This window comes from Ictalurus punctatus, chromosome 21 (assembly GCF_001660625.3).
Source record: "Ictalurus punctatus breed USDA103 chromosome 21, Coco_2.0, whole genome shotgun sequence".
Taxonomy (NCBI): Eukaryota; Metazoa; Chordata; class Actinopteri; order Siluriformes; family Ictaluridae; genus Ictalurus; species Ictalurus punctatus.
In genome coordinates, this window is record NC_030436.2 from 19,754,898 (window position 1) to 19,770,925 (window position 16,028).

Here is a 16,028-nt window from a genome sequence, read left to right on the forward strand (position 1 = left end):
ATGGCACCTGTGAACCACGCCATCAGCCTTATTATCTTCAGCAAGACTGCATTTTGGTCGTTTGTGTAAAGAAACAAAAATCTGCTTCATTTCCTCTCTATCTTTTCTCAAAATCTCTGGACCTTTCTATCCCTTTAAAAAAAGAGAAGAAAAAAAAGGAATGAGTGAGAGAATGCAGGAAGTGTGTTATGCCTTGTAGTGCACACTTTCTGTGTGAAGTGTCTAGGGTTGGAGCATGCGATGGCAACCCTCGAGAGGTCTGACAGCACATTGTAACGCCTTACATTAGGCAGCTCCACTCGCGATTCACTCTCTTCTTGGAAGCCGAAGCGAGTTGGGTTTCAGAGCCTTGTGGATCTGGGCCAGCCGCTGCCGAGGCAGCTAGCCGTCTCAGGTCCAGGGGATCACTTATGGATCCTGAAGAGGTGCCGGAGACGAGCACTGCTCTATCTCTTGCTGTCTTCCAGGTCCGGCTCTCTGCTGGATTTTGGAGCTCGCGTCGCGACTCCTCCTTCCGCTATGGAAAGCCAAAAAAAAAAAAGCACACAAAAATAATAGTAATAATTCCTCTCTGACTCTGAGGAGCCAGAAGGATGTGCTAAAAACCGAGAGCAGCATATAAAGAGCTGCTTTTTTCTCCCCAGTGAAACTAAATCCCTCACACTGCAGAAAACTCCCCTTTCTTCCAGAAGTGCATGACAAAATATCAGGCTTCTGGGGGAAAACCATGCATAAGCCGTATTTATAACCCTACGATGTCGGATTATTCGGCCATCATTTGGAATGAACTGCATAGCTATTTAGCTATGCTGAAGGTGGACGAGGCACTTGTGAGATACCTCTCTCCATCGACGGCAGGTAATTTCGGGGGGGGGGGGGGGCAGCTTTACCACCCAAGCCACCATGTAAGGCCACCGTGGCATTGGTGGGCTTGGCCTATGATGTAGTAGTCTTGCTTGTGGGTCACTGCAGACAATGACAGTGTTGCAGGCCTACCAAGCAGACCTGCTGAGTGAGCTCAATATATGGCGGCATTTAGCCAGTTCCTTCCCTGTTGTGTCGTGTTCACCCGGGCATTCACGAGTGGAGCCCGAGTCAGCGCTAGTGTGAAGCAGACACAGAAGGCGAGTATGGAAGCCCGGCAACCCCCGCAGACAGCCAGGGGAACTGGGAGGCCACAGTCGCGGCCTGCTACTAGGCCTGATCTGAGAATGGTCAGAGAGCTGTCACAGGGCAACAAAAATCTGATTTTCCCTCCAACAGAATGTGGAATAGTTAATAGTTAAGGGTTACCGGGTCCAGTTTAGAGATCAACCCCCCCGGTTCAGAGGTGTGCTCACCACAGTAGTCAGCACAGGAAGTAAGATCCCTCTTGGACAAAGGGGCTATTGAATATGTACACCGTTCCCTGAGGGAGGGAGGTTTTTACAGCCGTTATTTCCTGGTCCGCAAAAAATAGAGGAGTATGCGACCAATTTTAGATCTGCGTCATCTGAACAGTACTCTTCGGACATACAGGTTCAAGATGTTGACGCCCAAACTTATCGTTCCACATGGATCGTTCACATTATCGTTCCAGTTTGAAGACTGGTTTGTGACGATAGATCTAAAAGGTGCATATTTCCACATAGCCAAGATCAGGTTCTTCCCTTCGGGCCATATGGCGGAGGTTTGGCCAAGCAGGACTGCATGCGTTCACCAGAGGAGACAACACACTGCCCGCTGTGGCTCGCCCTCACTTCTCCCGCACAATTAGGGCTAGACGCCATGGTGCACATGTGGTCGAGGTCGTTTCTGTACGCTTTTCCCCCGATTGCTTTGCTCCCACAAGTTACAGCTCGAATATGGTTCTCAGAGATAATATCCGTGCTAGATGGCACTCCTTGGGAAATTCCCATCCGCAGGGATCTACTGTTTCAAGCCATAGGGCTGATTTAACACTCTTGGCCGGAATTATGGAAACTGTGGGTCTGGCCCCTGAGGGGCACCAGTTCATAGATTCTGGTCTCACAACTGAGGTTGTAGAAAACATGTTGAACCCTAGAGCACCATCTACGAGGGAATTGTATGTGCTCAAGTGGCGGCTTTATGTCTTGTGGTGTGAGGAACGCCAGCCAGACCCAGTGAACTGTGCAATAGCTACAGTCCTGGAGTTTTTACAGGGACATTTCTCAGCAGGATGGGATCCTTCTACAATCAGGGTTTACGTGGCTGCCGTTTTGGCCAGCCACACCCCTGTTGATGGCACCTTTGTGGGGCAACATCCTCTAACTTCGAGGTTTATTCGTGGTGTCAGGTGGCTGAAGCCCATCTGCAGACCACACATACCTTCCTGGGACCTTTCTGTGGTCCTGGAAGGTCTGTCAGGTATCCCATTTGAGCCCTTAGAGTCAGCCTCTGAGAAGCTTCTGACTCTAAAGGTAGCTCTTCTGCTGGCCCTGACATCTCTCAAGCGAGTAGGAGATCTACAAGTTCTCTCTTTTGCCCCATCTGCTGGCCAGCCTGAGGTGTTGCAGGCTTTCTGCCCTCCTCTGTTCCCCACACTGGAACAAGAGAGAATGCACCTGCTGTGTCCGGTAAGGGCTCTCTGTACTCACGTCCACCGCTCCGGCCAGTGGCATAAGTCGGAGCAGCTGCTGGTCTGCATGGCGGTGACAGTAGAGGTGATGCTGGGTCAAAGCAGCGCATCTCTAATTGGATAGTAGAAGCAATCTCTATCACTTATGAGGCACATGTTCTCGCTACGCCTCTGGGCATGAGGGCTCATTCCAATAGGGGGTCGCCTCCATGAAGGCTTTGTCCAACGGGGTATCCTTATAGGATGTGTGTGCTGCTGCACAGTAGTCTATGCTACACACATCCATTCGATATTACAGCCTGGATATTCATTCCGCCCCGGGCTCGAGTGTCTTGCAGTGACCCTCGGGCTTGGGTCTTTTTGAACAGGCTGTACCCTCGGTATGACACAGTAGGTATTCTCTTTCCCATAGTGTTATGTTAAATGCAATGTGGAGTTCCCTTTGTAAGGGAACATCCGGGTTACGCATGTAACCCTGTTCCCTGAGAAGGGAACGAGATATTGCGTAGCTTTGTCATACCGGGGTAAGCCTGTGAATTGCGTCTTCGCTTCAGATAATAGAGGCTGACGGCATAGTTCACAGGTGCCATATATATATCACGTGACACGCTTAATTGCCACATCACCTGATCACGGCAAGCCTATAAATAGGCATGACACAAGCTTCAGATTCCGGTCACACGCAAGGGCGCTCCCATAGTGTTATGCTAAATGCAATGTCTCGTTACCTTCTCAGGGAACAGGGTTACGTGCATGAACCAGACATTTTGCTATCAGTTACTGGATAAACTGTTACACTGATTTGTGGTCAGAGTTTCCATATTACATTACCTTTGATGGCTTTCTTGGCTTCATTTCTACTGCACAGTCAGGCTTTGTCTGCAGTAGCAGAACTACACATTGAAGCATCGCTTTACTTGACAAGTCAACAATATATTTTTATTTAAAAGACACTTCTAAGAGCTGACATCTTATTTTGTTTTAACAGGTCAACATGTATCATGTGCATAGCTCCATCCCTGACACACACGTGACCGACAATGACGCAGTGTACAGCCTGCTGCAGATACACTGATGTATATTACACCTTAATGAATGTAAATAGTTATTTACAGTATTATTCTTATGTCTGTTATGCCTTAACATGTGCTTTAATTGAATAGCTTGCTTTTGCATTTGAAATGAAATGGACTTCTGCTGGCTTGTAACTGCAATGTCACTGAATGGAGCTCAAGGCTGAGTCCAGATTAATAAAGAGCTGATGGATTTACAGTTGCTTCATGAATAAGTTTCACCAGCTGAAAGAGAAAAGCCACGAGTAGAGTCAGAAATAAATCTGAGCGCTATGCTAGCACTGACTGGTGTGCTACAAACAATTATTTGCACACACACACACACACATATAAAGTTCCACCCAAAGAAAACACTTTATTACTATTGTTTTATTATTATTATTTTACACTCCTACAGCAGTTTCTGAATCTTGCTTTTTCCATCCACAGCCTTTCTTCAAAACTAGCCTAGTTTGGGGTGAAAATTGCGGCCTTTTCTCTAAAAGTGATGCAAAGGGGTGTAATAACTTAAAGGTGATGTTTATTCATGCATGCTGTCACTTCTATCTCTAGATTTATATAAAATATAAATGTTTCATTAAAATGCACGTTAAACCGATCACGTGACCAGTCCGCGTTTCCTGCTACGTTAATTGATGTCCCACCAACAACAACTGAAAGGAAATTCTCTTATATCATGTACTCTCTTATATTATGAACTGCTATCAAATACCTATGATGATTGTATTCATTTAATTACCTCTTTAAATAAGCTGATCAACTGCTATCCTTGATTATAGCTATATACTTGAAATACACATGTATTTCCGTGTCAACATGACACAGGACTTATTTTGTATTATGGCTATGTGCTGTGTGCTTTGTTTAAATCTGTCTGACACCTGGACCAGTAGAGACAAATAGTTGTCAGAGACTTTTTATATTGTAATAATAAAGACGCAAAGTTTTGAACTAGTTTTCTATAACCTGCACATGACAGGTTTATATTAAACCACTCTCTAGTACTTTATTGTTTCTATAGTAACCGCTCATTCACTGGGATGATTTTTTGTTTTAATTGTTGATATGGGGAAGTTCTCTGTAAGGATGTGTTTATATATGATTTATGGAAGGAGTCTCCAGGGTCAGAGCTTTGTAACAGTAAAGCTGTAGCTATAAATGGATTTTTAAAAAGTCTCATTTTTAATAAGTTCCATTTTGTAAGAGGAATAAAACACTTGCGGACGCGCTGTTAGACGAAAAGATTCAAATGTGGGTTAGTAACTGTAAGTCGGCTTCATCTCACCAACCTGTTGTTGATTATTTTCCCAAAACAGCACAACACAGAGTGTTTATTCTTTACTCATGGTTAACGTATTGATGTAGTCGCTACAGTTTTGCCTCTTTGTGAACTGCACATTGTATAAATGATTTTTATTAATTGATGTATTTGTGATTTTGCAGATTTGTTCATCTATAATGTAATAAACATCTTGCTGAGTGTCAGCTTTCTGTACTGGTCTATAAAAAATACAAACGTTTTGTTCTCACAGGACTGTGAGCGTGTTGAGGTGATGGTGGTGGATATTTATACCTCATGTGCTCAAGACATGAAGTAAAAAAACTGAGCTGAAATGACAGGTGTATTTTTATGGTAAGCCGTGGTTTTCCTGTGAGCTGGTGCGAGAAAGATCTCTGTCTCGTCTGTGGTCTCACTCTGTATGAGAAATGGTACGGTCTGTCCTCCTAATTTTCTCTTTCTCAAGCTTTGTTTTCATATATGAAGCATTCATACATATTTATATGTATGTAGCAAGTGGCTCGTTTGTAGCAACTACGCCACCCCAAGAAAACGGGGGAAACAACCCTAACAAACACGTTCCACTTAGAACAGGCAAGAGGCATGGGTTTCCATACAAAAATATTTTATTTTGAAGTTAAAGACTGGCCAAGAATTAAAAAACAAACAAACAAACAAACAAACAAAAAAACCCAGCAACCAACACAGTCAGGCATTGGTCAAATAAAACAGTCACAAGAAGAAATTAACAATCATAGGAGAACTGAGGCCTCCTATATGAAGGGCAGGCTAGTACCACAGCACCAGCTCTACAAAAGGGAAAAGAACCCCACCAATCAGAACCATACCCACAAAATTCACTGCAAATAAACACAGCAATAATAATAATAATAATGATAATAATAATAATAATAATAATAATAATAATAATAATAATAATAATAATAACAACAACCCTTAGTTAAATAAAGCCTAAAGTGCAGCAAAGAACTCCCCCCAGCCTCAGGAAGCACTCAGCTCCTACAAGGAGAAAACAAAAACACAAGAAAAAAAAATCAATTCCAATATGCTCAAAGCAGGCAAACAAAAAAATAATAATAAAAACAAAAGACAAAACTTACTGTCACAAAAATCAGATAACCCCGAGCTCAAACTGATTACAGGTAGCAAGTTTACCAAGACTGACCAAAACCTACCACATAGCAGTACAGCACAGTTGATAAAGACTGTTACAACACAGCTGAACTGGAAAAAAAACTGATCTGAGTGACAGTTACCAACACAAATAAAGCAAAATAAAGCAAAGCAAAGCAAAAATAAAGCAAAAATAAAGCAAAGCAAAGCAAAACAAAGCAGCAACGTGGCCCCGCAAGTGAGGGGGAGGAGCTATACCGAAACGACCACACCTCACTCAGCCAGCTGGCGCTCCGACCGGGGCTCCGTTAAACTGCCATGCTACACCGATGGGAGCCTTGACGGCACACCGCACTGAGAGTGAGCAGCACACCGCCCATGCACACAGTCTCGGTAGCCCAACGTCACACTCTGTAGTCAGTAGCAAGGAAAGGAAGAGGCGGGGTTTCGACCAAGACGCATTCCATGAGGCATAAACAACTTATATACTGTGCTAGGGAGAGAGCCCATTGGCCACGTAGTTAATAGGGATGACGTATTAATCACGGCACACCTCACTACATTAGACATGAGACACTGTGGAGTTTTCAGGTGGTGTAACGTCCCGAGACGTAAGGGAGTTGAGTGCGGATGCAAATGCAGATAAAGACCTTTTATTAAGGAGGCAGGCAGACAAATTCAAAACGTGACACAGAGACGTAGTCAAAAACAGGCAATGGGCTGGGAGATTTGCAACCAGGTATAAACTGGGCTAGGTGGGAATCGACACGAGAAACACGGTATGGACCATGACGCTATATATAACTAGGTAAAGCACTATACTCAATACTGCGCAAAGTGTCCAGGGAACGAGGGGTTTATATCACAAATGTAATCAAGGGTAAATACAGATAGCTGAAACCAATGTAGACACACCTTCGGACAACAACCAATGACTAAACGGGGGCGGAGACAGAACATAGTCAAAACAAACACACGTGTCCACAGAAAACAAATTCCCAGTCATCAAACAATCGAAAAGCATGTGTTCGCTGAGCGCTCGCGCACCTAGCTCGTCCACGCCCGTGCACACGCGCTCGCGCTCCGGCTTTCCGAGCACGCTGCAACCTGCAGCGCTGTCTCAAGGGGGAATCGTGACAGGTGGACCGTTTTGGGTTTTTCTTCTGATCGAAAATGATCTTTCTCCAGATATTAAGAAAAAAACATTGCTAAGCATTTAATATCGAGATGTTTAATATTGTTCCACTTAGTGCTTAATGTGAAGCTGTTGTAGTGATGCGTCTCAGATATGTCCGGTTGTGCATTTATAAAAAATGATCACTAAATGCACTTCTATAAGTTCAAGATGTCAAGGTTTAAACTTAGCTGATGTTTCCTTTATTACAAAGCATCGGTCTGATTACACGCATGAACCAGCGCATTTTACAAAATAATCCAGCATAATAAAAGCTTTGCTATCTGAAACACAGGATAAATGAATAATGATGTTTATAAAGAACCTGTCTGCATTTCCCCCAGTTTTATTTCATGTACTAACACTAAAGAGAGATGTACACGCAAATAGATCACGCTAATGACATCTTGGCAAGTGGGAATGATCTTGAATACAGTCAAATTTATCATTACAATAAAACAAACCTGCTTCTAGACTTTTTTTCACTAATTTCAATATTCAAATTTTCTGTTGTCAGACCATTTTGTTCATTTAAAAAAAGATCGAGAAAAAAGACAAATTATCTGCCAAAGGAAGACGGTCACATAATCCTTGTAATGAAGGTTAGGACACAAGTGCAGATAAAGACTTTTAATAAAGAGAGGCAGGCAGACAAATCCAAATCATGCGACAGTAGCGTAGTCGAAAAAACAGCCAATGGGTGAGATGATCTACAAATAGGTATAGGTATAGGCTAGAGACGAGACGAGAAGAGACGAGACGAGACGAGACGAGAAGAGACGAGACGAGACGAGACGAGACGAGACGAGACGAGACGAGACGAGACGAGACGAGGGTATAGACGCTTGATACAGTGATAACACTAATTCTTCTCAAAGAGTGAATGCCTAGAAAGTCCTTTTAAAGGTGGTGTGATTGTGTGTGAGATCGGATGCAGGTGTGCGTGATTAGAATGAATGAGTGTTCTGGGAATTGCAGTCCATGGCGGCCATGTTTGTAGGCCGCAGTGCAGGATGGGAAATGTAGTCACTGGTTTGCTGTGATATGACAAAGACGAAAATCCAAAAATAGCTTTAATAATCTTATATTTGGTTTCCTGTAATTTCATAAAAAGAAAATGTGAATAAATTTGACTTTATTCAAGATATTTCTAAAATTCACTTGTTCGGTTTTTTTAACATCGTGTGCATTTCTTTAGACTCGTGTTAAACTAATTTTAGTCATTTGACAGCTATTAAATATTCTAATAGCAGCATTTCCTCTTGTTTTCAAAAGTCCAGATATTTCAGTGTGACACTGCATACAGTGTGTATTAACTACACAGTTTGATCAAATAAGTTCTGATATTAAACATATTTATGAAGGGAGACTGGAGGTGAAAGTCATTAAGACAGAATCACAATACACAACAAGACAGAAATTGTTATAAGTTAGAGTAATTACAGTGTTGTGTATAGAACTAAACAAACACATTGAAGCTCTTTTTTCAGTTATGTGTAACCTGCTCAGAAGTGAGTGTGTGAACTTGAGCAGTGTGGAGAGCTGAGCGTTCTGTTAAACACTAGACTACGTGGTTTTCCTGTGGCTTAAATGACCTGCTTCCTGATTTTATTACTCTTGAAACGAGTGTCTCGATGCCTTCACTTCATCCAGGAGCTGTGAAATGGCGCTGCTCGTCCTCCTGTTCTTCTTCCATCTGATTCTGGACATTAACTCTCAATGTGAGTCGTTATTGTGGTGCTGTGAGTTCAGTGATTTGTTCTAATAGATGTTTACAAATAATTCTAGAGATTTTGAGAGATACTTCTGCATGTTCAGTTTGATGTTCAGTGTGTGTATTAAGTGGACTGTGTGTGTGTGTGTGTGTGTGTGTGTGTGTGTGTGTGTGTGTGTGTGTGTGTGTGTAGTTGTAGATGTTCCTCAGCCCCGTCTGTCCGTGACTCCTGAAGTTCTCACAGAGAGAGGATCAGTGCAGATTCACTGTCATGTTCCAGACAATGTTAAAGTGTCTCGGTGTCAGTTCTACCCAGAGAGAGACGACACAAATCTAAAACTCTCTCCATCATGTCAGCTCTCAGTCAATGGTTCTGAACTGATCAGGTGGACAGGACGAAGGTCTCCTGGAACACTTCATATTACTTGTTTCTACACTGTGGATAACTCTGTTCGTATTCCTTCTCCTCACTCTCTCCCAGCTCCAGTCACAGTGCTGAGTAAGCTCTACATTACATTTGATGTCTATTACTGTCTGCTTTAATCATGTTTCTAATTCACACTTGAATTTATTACCACAACATGAACGTCTGTAACAGTTAATACCTCTTTTCTACACATCCATTATAGTGCTATTTATTTATTTATATCTTTTATTTATTCCTCTGCAGATCAGAAACCGAGACTAAGCGTCAGTCATGATGGTCAGTTTGATGAATTCAGATTTGTGTGTGAAATATCAGGGTCAGAGTCAGTAACTGCTGATTTTAGCTGTAATCTCTACACTGGAGAAAATCCTCAGCTTTTCCTAATCCAAAGATCTCAAAAGGGAAAATCTGTGAAGGTTTGTATTTTTACAGTACAGAGAGACGCTGTGTTTAATCGTCTGCAGTCAGTAAAGAGTCGTGAAGTGAGCTGTGATTATTCACTGATCGCTGACCCGACTGCTCGCTCTCTAATGAGTGATAAATACAACATGATGCGTAAGTTACATTTAATCAAATGACAGAAGTTTTTTTAATTACCTTACTAACTTTTATGTTTAAACTTATTTACGTGTTTTTCATCAGGTTTCTTTCCTACACCAACACAGCCGTCCATCACTACTGAGAAATCCACTGCATGTGAGTTCATTTTATTTTATTTACTGCTGTTTAGTTCTGTTACATTTTTTTTTATAACTGAAGTTTAATGTGCAATATGCATTATTTTACATATTTCTTTATTTTAAAAAAAATCCCTATTAATATTCATGTATTTATTTTCATCACTGAAGAAGATATCAACAGTTTAGTTTCCAATCTCACAAATATGAAGGTTAAAATAAACATATTACAATTTAATGTGTTACTTTAGAGTTTTTAAAAATGTTCAGATTTACACAGGTATATTAGATGCTGGTATACACAAAGAGAGATTCACTAACAACACTGTGTTTATGTGATGCTGTTCTAGATTTGACATTTACACTGAGCTAAAATCCTCTTGTGTGTTTACACGTACAGAATGGAAAGAGTTACAACAGAAAGCAGTTTGTCCGTTCATTCAGAAGTCAGTGATTGACATTGTCCTGGACTGTGTGTGATTTGTGTGTGTGTGTGTGGTTGTAGATGTTCCTCAGCCCCGTCTGTCCGTGTCTCCTGAAGTTCTCACAGAGAGAGGATCAGTGCAGATTCACTGTCATGTTCCAGACAATGTTAAAGTGCATCAGTGTTATTTCTACCCAGAGAGAGACAACACAAATCTAAAACTCTCTCCATCATGTCAGCTCTCAGTCTCTGGTTCTGAACTGATCTGGTGGACAGGACGAAGTTCTCCTGGAACACTTCATATTACTTGTTACTACGCTTTGGATAACTCTGTTCGTACTCCTTCTCCTCACTCTCTCCCAGCTCCAGTCACAGTGCGGTGTAAGCTCTACATTACATGTATCTTTATAATATATGTGCATTCTGTGTATTAATATCTTCATGAATCATAAAATTACATTCATGTTCCTTAATGCTATTTTTGGTGTAATTTATTAATTGATTGATTTTATTTATTCCTCTGCAGATCAGAAACCGAGACTAAGCGTCAGTCATGATGGTCAGTTTGATGAATTGAGATTTGTGTGTGAAATATCAGGGTCAGAGTCAGTAACTGCTGATTTTAGCTGTAATCTCTACACTGGAGAAAATCCTCAGCTTTTCCTAATCCAAAGATCTCAAAACGGAAAATCTGTGAAGGTTTGTAGTTTTACAGCACAGAGAGACGCTGTGTTTAATCGTCTGCAGTCAGTAAAGAGTCGTGAAGTGAGCTGTGATTATTCACTGATCTCTGACCCGACTGCTCGCTCTCTAATGAGTGATAAACACAACATGATGCGTAAGTTATAATAAACAAATTATGTATTCCATTACTTTATACCTTTGAATAATTTGAACTCATTTTCACTTCATCTTTTGTCAGATTTCTTTACAACAACAACAACGACTCAGACATCCACTCCTGAAGAGAAACCCAGTGCAGGTTAGTGACTCAGTTTTAATTACATTACATTAGAATTCCGTGGTGTTCATTTTACTTTGTTCATTGTTGTACTGTAGGAACACAAAAAAAAATCAGTGTGTGTAGTTTATGTAAATATTTGTGTGCATCAGATTTGAGTCTGGTAACGACGCCACCATCCACAGCTACGGAGGAACCTACAGCAGGTCAGTTTATTCCTTCATCCACCACTGTTTAGTCCTTTTAAATAATAACACTTGTATTTATTATGTCCTTTATTATATGTTGTGTATTTGTTTTAAGCTTCTCCAGTTTTTTCAACTCCTCTGATCACCACAAGACACACAGCGACTCGTAAGTTTACTGTGTAGTAGGTCTTACTATGAAACTAGAAACACTTTAAAACACCAGACACACACCTTTAAAACAGTTCCTGCTGTAACAGTTAATGCATTCGACTTGTTATATGCTGTAGTGTATATTGCTGGAGTGAACTTTGTGCAGTTTTACTATGAGAATGTCCATTCATGGATTTATCTTAATTATATATTAATTATATATTAATTAATCCCACTTAGAAAAATATTAATATGATATAACTTTGTTTGGATTATAAATAACCTCCTGTTCCTTCAGCAGATTATTTCACCCCAACCCCCCCCCCCCTCCCCCAACTTATATAACATACAGTTTATAAGAAAAACTTCTATGCTGCAGTATAGTGAACTATAGTGTGCAGCTTAATTATCATCATGGTATTTATGAGGTTGTTGTTTTGTTGTTGTTGTTGTTCTTGTTTTTTTTTTACCAACAGCAGGATTCTCCTAAAAGTTCATCATTCTGATATATCATTAATATCACATCTACGAACCGGCATTGTATTTATCATCATCATTTGTGAACTTAACATTTTGTTGATTGCTAACGGTTCTGAAATGTTCGTTCAAACCAAGATACCCTGTGTTGTTCTGTGATATTTGGAGGAATCAGGGATTTACCCAGCTAACAGAACACATACGAATGTTTAATTATGTATGCAACAAGATGAACTGTAACATTACAAAAAGAATGTTCAGGAAGATGTGTCGTAAAGTTTGGCCTTATAATTTTCCTTGGATGCTTCTCACATTATGGCAACGTTAGTGTTAATGTTCCTACAACTGCAAAAAAACAACTTCTTAAAACACCCAGAGGACCTGACTGACTGCACGCTACAGGAACCAAAAGTTCGTAATATAAAACATTCAGAAAGTTTCTGTTTTGCAGACATTCCACAACACTAACTGGAACTAGAAATGGAAAAAAGTACTAGCTGTCCGTCATTAATAAATAAATATTGTAATTGCTGGCACGTTGCTGTGGTCACTTGGGGGAACGTCGGAGTGTTAACAGTAACTGCACTTCATCACACCACCTCGTCTCTCAGTATTTTACTATAAGAGCCCCGTCCAACAGTCAGGAACTGTTAATGATCTCATGATCCAATATCTTATCAAATATTAACAGAGACTGTTTTCATTTTTTTCAGGATCGCTGCCTACCGTACTGTTAGTCACCGGTGTGTGTGTTTTACTGGCTGGACTGATGAGCGTCTGTCTCTGCGTGTGTATATCTGTGTGGATTATCTTCAGCAGATGTAAATTGAACACGACCCACCGTGATCAGGGTACATTTATCACTTTCTTACCAAGCTGGAAAAGTCCAATCTGCTGATTGGCTCTGTGATGTTAGGTCTCAACAGATTTACAGGTGAACACTAATCAGCTTTATGAAGTATTAATAAATCATTAAAAAATAATTATTACACTGAAAAGTCCAACCACAATTTATTAAATCCACTTAATCATAATAAAAGAAATAAATCTGCACTGTATGTAATTAAACAACTACTGGTGTGAATTAATCTTTTGTTAAAATACTTTTTATTTCAAAGCACTGCAGTGTTTTTTTTTTTTTTTGTTTTTTTTTACAAGAAGTTAAAGCTGAATGTGTGTGTGAACTGTTCCCCCTGCAGACGGTGATGAGGTTTACACAGAGGTGATGTACACACTCTCCTCTTAGCAGTTCTCAGAGGAAACACAGCTCCTTTCAGCTTCCTCTGAATGATGGACACTGAACAGCTTCTGTCTTCTGTCTCAGTTTAAAGTCTGAACTCAATAAACTCTTATTTGTTAAATAACACAAATGTTCCTAACAATTCATTTGATTCTCATGAATGCTTTTCACAGTCTGCCTTTATCATGAACCGTGTGTTTTCTAAAGGAAATCTGCAGGGTGAACTATTTTACTGTTGAATTTGAAACGCACAATAAATCATTTAATCAGAGATGCACGTTAAATCATCCGAGTATTGCTTCTTTATCTTTTATCTTCTTATACAGCCTATCTGTGTGGATATTGTTGTTGCTTTGTTGTTGTTTTATTTTTATATTTGAGGCAGGATCACATCTGTAATTATTTATTTAACATGTACATGTATTCTTAAATCTAGAACAGTCACAGTTGTTTATGTGATAATGAACAGGTTTTGTTTTTTCCTTAAAGAATCTGTACATGTACAACATTATATTATAATCACATGGGAAATCATCTGTCCTCATTTACTGTATATAAACTAATGTACTAATGAATACTTATTCACAGATTTACTCAACGTGACATCTTAAATGTTTTGGAGATATTAATGCCAATAAATAACTATTTTAAAACAGCTCACTCAGTATTATGGAACTGAAGTAATTCTGTTGAAGTTAATCCAACTATGTAGAAAAAAATAAAATAAAAAAAAAATAATAAAGAAAACTTTAATGAGCAGATTCTGGGGCGTTGTCTCCCCCTAGGGGGTGAAATAAATACTGCCGTTAAACCAGAGAAGAAGGAACATTGAGGACAGTTCTGTAATCATAGTCAGGATTAAATGAATGAATGTTGGCCCTCCCTAGTCTATAAATGAAGTACTGATATTAAACATCTTCATGAGGGAAGCCTGGAGGTGATGCAGTGATGATGTGGAGTGATGGGTCAAAGAAAAAGTTTGCTGTGTTGTGTTGTGTTATACTTATTGTACCTGGTTCACTTGTACAGCATCTATTTATTGTCTTGTATCTTGTCTGTGTACAGTGGTTAATGTTCTGCTTCTGCATTCTGATATTTTGATCGTAATGTGTGGTTTTGTTCATAATGTGTGGTTTTCTGTGAATAAATTTCCAGCACTGACAGTTTAAAAGTCTACTGTATCAAAGAACCTGACAACATACTGTGTCATAAATGTTAAACCCTTATGTGAATTCTATATTTATTTAAAGTGTTTGTGCCATTCATGCCTTAGTGAAATAGTAAAAAAAAAAAAAAAACAAAACAAAAAAAAACATGCTGTTTGTTAGAATTTCAGCAAAGATGAGTCAGGAAACTGAACTGATCTTCAGATTGTCTAGATTTATTTGCACACTTGTAAAGTCTACAAATTTTGATTTAAAATGTTTGATTTAAACAAATAATCAAAAATTGGTCAGTTTACACCAGTCTATTAGTGTACCAGGGCTAACGGAATAATCTAGAAACCATTAGTGATATAAGTGACAGAACAGCAGCTGAAAATAGCAGGAATACTGTCAGAAATGAGTGATGAGTCAGCAAATAACAGGTTTAATTTCTCTATATGCTGATGATGTAATCTCGTGATGATGCACCCGTTACAGTCTTGCAGACTGGGTAAAGAGAGGAGTTGGACGTCTGTCTTCAGGGGAGTTGTATTGATTGGCTATTATTTAATGCATAGATGAGAGTGACCTGTGAGAAGAATGGGATCCATGTCCAGAACACTACAGTCATTTTTATCCTCAAACCAAACTGGGTGAGAAAGAATCAGCACTGGATGAGAATGATCCATTTATACATTTCCAAAAAAAAAAAAGTCCAATCCAAGAATATTATTCATTTTCCCATATAAAAACTAAGATGAGATGCTGTGAGGGTTTTAAGCCGTGGTGATGCTGACCAAAATGAAGTGAACTGATACTGAAGATGAATAAATGCAGAATGAATGCAGCGTGTTGGCTCCCCCTAGTGGATATAATAAGTACTGATATTAAACATCTTTATGAAGAGACACTGGCGGTGGTGCAGTGATGGTGCAGGTGAACTACTGAAAGTCAGTCAGACAGAATCACAATACACAACAGCATGTCAAACAACACAATGTTATTAAACACAATCGGTTCATCTTTCAAGCTGATGGATAATTGTTGTATTTAAGACTTTTTTATAGCATCAAAACATATGATTTAGGGGCTTTCCTACCCCTTCAAATGAAATAAATAAATAAATAAATCTAGTCCAGTAAAGGTTATAATTATAGAATTCATTGATAAAGTGTAATCAATATGTATAACTAACATTTAGAATTATAACTTAGAAGTTGGTGTGTAACTGCGATGTCACTGAATGGACCTCAAGACTGAGTCCAGATTAATAAAGAGCTGATGGTTTTACAGGTGCTTCATGAATAAGTTTCACCAGCTGAAAGAGAAAAGCCACGAGTCAGAAATTAACCTGAGCGCTATGCTAGCACTAACTGGTGCGCTACAA

General features: G+C 39.7%; 1 long non-coding RNA gene across 1 annotated transcript; it reads left to right on the plus strand.

Annotated features, from left to right (window-relative positions):
* The first annotated feature begins 10,567 nt into the window (after window positions 1-10,567).
* On the plus strand, window positions 10,568-14,748 carry LOC128628901 (uncharacterized). The gene is made up of 6 exons (XR_008393142.1): window positions 10,568-10,861; window positions 11,007-11,462; window positions 11,594-11,647; window positions 11,745-11,795; window positions 12,970-13,107; window positions 13,456-14,748. It is a non-coding gene; the product is annotated as an uncharacterized LOC128628901 (long non-coding RNA).
* Window positions 14,749-16,028: the final 1,280 nt, after the last annotated feature.